Consider the following 8,421-nt stretch of genomic DNA (forward strand, 5'->3'; position numbering starts at 1 on the left):
CGAAGTCAAGATGTTGCCTAAACGATTCCTCCAGCAGGACTCCATTGCTGAGGCGCTCCTTCGCCGTCTCCAACTCGGCAGTCGCATGCTCCAACTCCTTATCCTTCGCTTCGAGCGCCTGGAGCATGTCGTCCTTCTCCTTCAGGAGCTGGAACTTCTCCCTCTCCAAGCCTCTGGTGATAGCGTGGGCAGCTCGGAGTTGAGCCTTGCGCCTGTCCTCCTCCTTCTTCAGCAGCTCGGCCTGAGACTCCACCTCGGCCTTCAAAGTCTCCACCTCGGAGTGAGCCTTCAGCAGCTCATCCTTCATGGTGGAGGAAGCAGCCTCCAAGGCAGCGGAGAACTCCTCTTTCTCCCTCGCTGCCAAAGCTTCCCTCCCATCCAGCTCGGCCTTTACAACCAGAGCCGATTGAATGGAAGCAACGAACACCTGAGAAATGGTACAAGGAAAAAGTTAGATCGAACTACCTGTTGGGCGAAATCAAGCAAAAATGGGGCACTAGTCTTACCTCGGCGGCGTAGTCGATGGTCCTCTGCAGAACGGACCCAGGGGCGCTCACAAATTTGGACGTCTCCTTAGGCAGCGGTCCAAACTCGCAGCTGAGATGCGGGTCACCTGGTCCCTCACCCCGAAACTTGACGGCTCAATTCTGAACCGCGCCATCACGTCGGACGTCCCGCCCATCCTGGCCGCAGGATCGTCCACCCGATCACCGAAACCTGCAGGCAAGACCCTGCAAGCTCCGACCTCCGAGGGAGAGATCGCCTTCTTTTTCTTCCTTCTTCGCTTTAGAGGGGCTTCCTCCCTCGCCTCCTCGCCCAAAGGCGGGGCGTCCGTCGCCTCGGTCTGGGCGTCCACCGCCTCGGTCTGATCCCTGGGGCGCTTCTCCCTCGAGGGACCCCCAGAAGACTCCAGCTCGATCACCGGGGCTGGATCTTCCGAGGCAGGCCCTACCACGGCAGGGGTGGGAGGTTTCGAATTCTGGGCAGCCTCAAGAGCATGGGCTCGGCCCTTAGACTTGTGCTTCACGCCGCTTGCAAATCCGCAAACCATGGCTACAAGATAAAAACAAGGGTCAACACAAGGTTAGAGGAAAAAGGGGGAAGGCAAGTTCGGCATACCAAGTTCAGAGTTCGGCCTTGAGGATTCGATGGGACGAACTGCAGAGTTGTAATCTAGCAGCCCGGACTCAAGCAGCAGTTCGTCAGTCACCAGGGTTCCGACCTTCCTACCCCTCGGAAAGCGCTCCTTGTAGTATTTCAGAGTATCGAAGGAGGCCTGCGTAAGCTCGGGGACTGGTCGGATTGAAACTGCACGAAGACAAAATCCGAGTTAGACCTGAATGACAGAAGAAAATTACGAAAAGTAAGAACTACTCCGTACCTAGGTTCCCAAACCTAGTGGGGACGTCAAAGAAGGAACGACCTGACTCGTCCTTTGCGAGCCAGTCCCCCGAAGCGTAGAACCACTTCCTCACCCATCCCATCATGGAGGTCGGCCCCTTAACTATACCGCCTGCGCCTTTCCTTGCGCACATATAGAACCGACCAGGCTTCTTAGCTATTTTTTTCGCCTCGAAGCACGCGAGGAGCTGGTCTACGTCCAACAGCTCGGCCTCCTCACTATCCCGAGCTCGAAGCCAAAAGGGGATGGCCAAAGCGAAAATGACACCCCACCCATTGGGGGCCACTTGAGCCGGAGCCAACCCAGTCCGGAAGAGAAATTCTTGGACAAAAGGGTGAAGGGGAAGTCTGAGGCCGTACTCAAACATTTTGAAGTAGAGAGTGACCCATCCCTCTGGAGGATGGTCAGCTCTCTCCCCCTCCTCCGGAAGCCTGAGGAGGATGTTCTCAGGGATAGCGAACCCCCTACGAAGGGATCCAAGGTAGTGCTCAGGTATCCTAGAAGGGTATTCCAAACCCTGACCTGAAGTGGAGGCGTCGCTATCCTCCCCGTCATCGGAGATTCTAAAGTTTTCTATCTCCTCGAGCTCGGACTCTAACCTACGAGCTAAATCGGATCCTAGGTTACTGCTAATAGAGGACGACATGGCAATTATGTTCGAAAGAGAGAGGGAAGAGACCGACCTACCAAGGGTTCGAGCTGCCTTCAGGTCGAACTCCAAGAATTCAAAGAATGTAAGGTATGATCTGAAGGATTGGGGGCATTTATAGCCCGTCGGAAGAATTTCCCCACCGTACACGTGTAATCAACGAGCGGCTGGGATCCTCTCTGAGATCCGAAGCGTCGGAATATTTGAATATTCCGACGATAAATCTTCCGCGACGGTTGTATTTTCCCACGAATAGGAAGTCGCCACGTGTCCAAAGCAAGTCGAATGAACTTCTCTGCCAGGTCGAGATCGGACCAGACATAGAGGGGGCCAATGTTTGGGGAAGGGAATACTCTGGACACGTGGAAGACCTCTATTGGTGCTCCAAGATGACTCATGAATCATGCCCAGCTCGGAAGGCCGAGATGGCCGCCACCAACGCCGACAAATGCCAAGTGTGAGGGCCGAGGTGAGCCTGGCCCAGGTCCGACCCACCGGGGAGCTCGGTATGGGCCGAGATGCGCAACTGTCTGCGGCGTGATTATCGGGCGTAACCGTCGGTCCCGAGATTACCGGATGTAACCGACGGTCCCAAGATTACCGAATGTAACAGTCGCTAGATTAGCGGGACCACCACCTATAAGTAGGGGACCTCACTCCCCGATCAGGTACGATGATTTCTGGCTTCGAACTAGACTTGGAATCCGACCTATACTGACTTGATCGTCGGAGTGCTCACCTTTTTGTGCAGGTCCGTCCAAGTGTTCAGGTCGGTCCGGAGGCCGGGTTCGAGCTACAACCAGGAACACACTGTTGTGCACATCTTTGCATAAACAGTGTCTATGTCGTAACATTCAACCAAAGGAACAGGCGTAATATTGATACACTTGTGCCACTCCATCCTTTGAGATTCTCATCCCTAAAGGGAGACACTCAAGACCCTAGTTTTGCAATATTTGTCCACACTATGATACAAACACATGTCATGAAATAGTTAACACCAAAAACCGACTGATGATCAGGCCTAAATCTATGAAACTGAATGTTTTAATTGGGAGATAAAATTATTACAGTTTTAATAACTCAAAGTACCAAATTTAGCGATAAAATTTGTATTTTTTTTTATCAAAAAAGAGAGTATACCTAATTACTTCTTTTTCCCGAGCTTTTTTTTAGTTACTTTTTTCACCCTAGAGTTTGGTGCCTAATTGATAATTAATGTGATAGTGGAGATTTCAACTCACGATCATTTTAGTCGGAGATATGTGTCTTTTTCTTTTATGAATAAAAACAACTTCATTAATAGAAACCTGTTGGACTACGATAGAAAAATAGAAGTCACTGGTTGGATTAATCAAGAGGACAACCATCCTAATTCATAGGTGATTTGAATAGGGTTGTTTTCATTTATTTGAACTCAACCCAATCCAAACCACACATGAAAATGGGTGACAAGTATTTTAACTGATCCAACTATGCTTCATCTACTTTCTCTTAGGTTTTGAATTAGTCATCCAAGAAATATTATTGATTATCCTTTATTGAACTTAATTAAAATTAATATATTAACAAATAAATAGAACTGTCAAACTACAAATTTAGTATTGTCCTTTTCCATTTCTTTTTCTCGTATTGTCGGTGGTTCAATTATTCAATTTTCACCTCTAGTACTGTGTTTCATTGGATAAAAGATTCCCAACGGACACGAATTCATACGTGCTTTGGATTAGGTTAATTTGAAATAAAATAACGGTATAACGGTTATACATTTTTCTAAACGTGCGACGCCATGATCTAAATTCGACCCTGGATTGATTCAAGGATTTACTTAAAATAAATTTAGGTTGAACTAAATCAACAGTAACTTATTGTTAATTTTAAACTATTTCTTTTACGTACCATAAAATGATATATTAACATTTGTATTTTTGTTTTATTTCATTTATTTATCTTTTATGGATTATTTATTTTTCAACAACTTTTACAAATAACTTCTTGAATTTGTTAAAGGACGTAAATATTGACTTACCAATCTTGATTCAAAGTTACACCTTAACTTATTATACTCAAATATTGGAGCAAACACAATCAAATTATTCATACCAAAAGGGTTAAAAAAAGTACAAATTCATGCAAGGAAAATTGGCCTTTCAAGCCTAAGGGCTCAATCGTAACTTTTCTCAGTAATATTTTCAAAATGTGATAGGACGTATTATAGCTTTGAGTTTGTTAGATGAACTTTTAGTATACTAATACGATGATAATTTTTTCCACAATGTGTAGATTGGAAGATGATAGAGATATGATAGTCGATCATATCAGAACTCGCATAATTGAAGATGTCAACTATAGGCGACGATCTATCCGTCATAGATCCAACCAAACATACCCCATTTTGAAGACTTAGCTGCACTTTATTTGAAATCATTCTTAGCTGCACCAGTCCCTAAAGAGAGGACCAACATCCTTTTCGTTTCCATGGGTTTGATCTTCAAAAACTCCATTTCTCGTCCCAAAGTGCTAAATCTCTTTAGTTACACGAGTCATGGCAGCTAATGTCTAAATATATATCAATTTAAACCAAAACATTATATTAATAATTAAGCATCGTCTAAAACATATACTTAGTCTAAATGTTGTAATACTAAAGGGAAGTTCATTGGATTGTAATTGGCTGCAACTCCACAATCAATCATATCAAAATTACAAGTATTATTTTTGGAGTCTTTAGTTTGAAATTCATGACCCGGTAAGAAAGTTGGTGCTACAGAAGTACTAATGCAAACATCTGCCAACCTTGGATTCTTCAACTCGTTCCATTTTGCCTGATCTTTTACTTATTAGTACAATTGGGCAAAAATTTATTTACCATCAATGTCAAATAAAATATTAACTGAATAGGTGAAAGTTTCATACCAACATTAACTGAATAGGTGAAAGTTTCATACATCGATTATGGTGAAAATCACAGGTTGAAGAAGCTTGATGTCAAAAATTGGAATAACAACGTGGGTTAATGTTTGCTTGAGTGTCAGATCTGCCAACAATCCATTTATCAGAGACCTCAAGTATTTGTGATCGTACTTTGGGCCATAACTTGCCAAATAAATTCACCATTAAACTTAACAAATGACTATATATGCACCATAAAACACCAATTTTAGTCAATGAAAGCATAATAAACATGGTTGGGAAAGTTAAGTAATGGGAGAGAAAAAAGAAACTAACTTCCTTTGTTGGAAGATCTTTGGAGCATGTTATAAATATAAGCGAGTGAGATCTTTCGCAGCATATAAATGTTAGTTATTCTTGTCGGGAGTTGTAAGCATTGCGGTGACCACACCACCTGTACTTGTTCCAGCAGTTATCTCGAAGTAATCTGCAGTCCTTGCATCTGGGCCATCCAATTCCTAAAATAAGAACTTTCATTTCCATGAGCACTTAAAAAAGCAATACTAATTAAATGTTTGGTAAAAATGCTTTTCACTTATATTTATTTTCAATTAAAAGATCGGAAGTTCGAATCTCTACTCCCACATGTTGTAATAAACAAAGGTAATTATTACCTGAAACTTAGACTGTTGGCTCCGGGAGTAATGCCTCTAATGCCACCACCATCGACATTCAATACAATCTTACCCTTCCTAAATTCAGCAGTCATGTTTTGATTTGTAAGGAGAGGGAGAGAGAAGAATATGTTTGGTTTTGCAATTGATATTGTGGAAGATAAACTTCTGAAAAATGGGTTTTTATAAGTGAAGAAACTCAAGTTGTGAATGAAGAGAAGTACGTAAAAGTCATTGTTCAACCTGCATGGAGGTAAAATAATTATCAACTACTTTCCACGCTCCACATGCTCACCCTTCATTTTATTTTTAAGTTTTTCACGTGGTGAGATGGTACGGGACTTTGGGCAAAACTTTGATTGTGAGGTCTTAATATATAAAATATGATTTAAAATTTATTTCTCTTAATCTTTTCGATGCAAAATTATATATTAAATTTTGATAATCTAAATTATTGATATATAATTTAAATTTACAATATGACCAACCAATTTAATCTTTACTGTGACATAGTTGACCTTAAATACGATTAATTTTAATTTTGAAAAACTTCTTTCAGTGGAAATAATTGTTATTGTTAATAATATTCTATAAGCAATATACGCCTTTGGAAAATCATTTACCTTTTTTTTTATATAATTTAATAATTTTAATAGGATAGTCGATTTCATTTTACAAGATTTCTCTTAATATTTTTAATTCAAAAGATAAATCTAAACCACTAATATCAGAAAATGTATCATCTTTTAAATGTATTTTCAAGATTAATACAATATCTTTTCAGATTATCATTATCTAATGACTTTAAAATTTACATTTCAAATAAGAAGTTAAAGATATTTCATATACGTGAAATTGTTCAAATCTATTTTGAAGTGAAGAAATTGCTTAATCTATAATATAGCAAAAATAATCAATTATAAAAGAATCTTGTGGTGATCGTGTTTTTTCAATATCAACATTCTTATCAAATTTTTTTAATCCCCTTTTTTTCACGAAATATTGGTTGTATTTACATAACATTTGCAATTTCCTTAGCTGAAATCATAGCGTTGTAAATCCATTTTCTCTATACTTTCTCTCTAGTTTTTTTTCCATGATTAGATGCTTAATTTTCAACAATTATATCATTATCTACTATTTTTTTCATCTCTTGATTTGTCTATACCTATCATTTCTTCTATTATTTCATCATTTTATTACTTTTACTTTCAATAGCAAATTTATCAAGAGCACTTTTTTTATATTCAATAATTTTTTTCTACTCTTCTTTTCTTTTAATTTTTCATATCCAGATTCATATTCATATTGATATTCTAAGTAAGCAAATTTAAACAAATCTCAGATATTAGGTTTTGAGCAATTACTACAAGAAACTAGCTAGTGATTCAACGACAAAATTTTGAGGCGAAATCATCTTAAGCGACGAAAAATATAATTCGTCGCTCCCAAGATGAAAATGTGAGATTTCAGAGAGATTAAGAGTGAGGGAGGGGGAGAGTACTTACAAAGAGACGGCGAGTTCAACCTAAAATTAGTGTAACTTAAGTAATATATTTATGAAGTTTTTTTAGAGAAGTTGAAAAATTTTGGTTGTGAAAAAAATAAATAAAAACATAAAGAAATATGGAATGCCTCCACCCTCCCAAATAAACTCTAGAGGATTACGAGGAGCTTATATTAATGAGTTGAGATTTTTAAGGAAATTTGAAAGAAATTGTGAGCAAATAGATTAAAGTTAACAAATTTCAAAGGTAAGTCAATCAAAATGGAGAGAAATTTATGAGCTATTAATGGTGGATTTTTTTATTATGGTGTATTTTCAATATTATAAAAAAATAATATGAAAAGTAATAAGTAAATTAATTTATATTTTAAATTTAATTTCTAATTAAAAACTAAATTAAATAGATACCAATATTATATATTATAGGAAAAATATGAAGTCTTCCTAGAACGGGGCCTTAGGTGGTCGCCTCACTCGCGGTCGCCTCACTCGCCTATAGCTAAGCCGCCCCGGTCATATATATCATTGATCTTATCTTTTCAGAAAATAATGTTATTGTTCTTGTCACAGAATTGATTTAAAATTTCCACTTGGTTTCAGATTTGGCTCTTACACCATATTTTAAATTTGGCTCTAGTTTTAATTTGTAATCAAGCAACCACAAAAATATTATTATTATTTTGAGGAGGAGGGAAAAAAAAAAAACAAAAAAACAAAACAGGAGGTGAGGATATTCTAGGGTTGATATGGAATGGTTGGTTTGGTAAGTCTCCGTTTAGTAATGTTCCTTTCTATTTTTTTCTTAATTCTTAGTAAAATTTTATGGCCCACAATATTGATCCATGAATGGCAAAACAATGTTTTAATTTATATTTTGAAACAAATTGGAAATGGAACCGAAAAATAAAAAACTTGTTTTTGTTGTTTCTAAAATTTATATGTAATTTTGAGAAATTTTCTTAAAAAAATGAGAATTAAGAAATCCAAATAGTTGTCAAATTCTTAAGTTTCTTAATAAAATTGAAAGCAGGAAACAAGGAACGGAAATGTTATAAAACAGGTCTGCTTCTTGTTTCTTACTTTGTTGTTTTCAATATTTTGGAGAAAACATGAGTGTTTGGATATGGCTTGTTTGGTTACGTTCACGTTTCTTGTTTCTTATTTTTTATCGTATTAAGAAACCTAAGTATTTGACAACTTTTTTTTTTCTAGTTCAACAAGTGGGGTGGAGTATTTGAACTCACATACTCATGGTTGGAGATAGGTGTCTAAGCTAAGTTCATGTTGGCGAAAAAAA

At 38.5% G+C, this 8,421-nt stretch overlaps 1 pseudogene; it reads right to left on the reverse strand.

Moving 5' to 3' along the window:
- Positions 1-4,263: 4,263 nt before the first annotated feature.
- On the reverse strand, positions 4,264-5,712 carry LOC111022609 (patatin-like protein 2; annotated as a pseudogene).
- Positions 5,713-8,421: the final 2,709 nt, after the last annotated feature.

The sequence above is a fragment of the Momordica charantia genome (genome assembly GCF_013281855.1).
Source record: "Momordica charantia cultivar OHB3-1 chromosome 2 unlocalized genomic scaffold, Mcharantia_2.0 BLBB01000002.1, whole genome shotgun sequence".
Taxonomy (NCBI): Eukaryota; Viridiplantae; Streptophyta; class Magnoliopsida; order Cucurbitales; family Cucurbitaceae; genus Momordica; species Momordica charantia.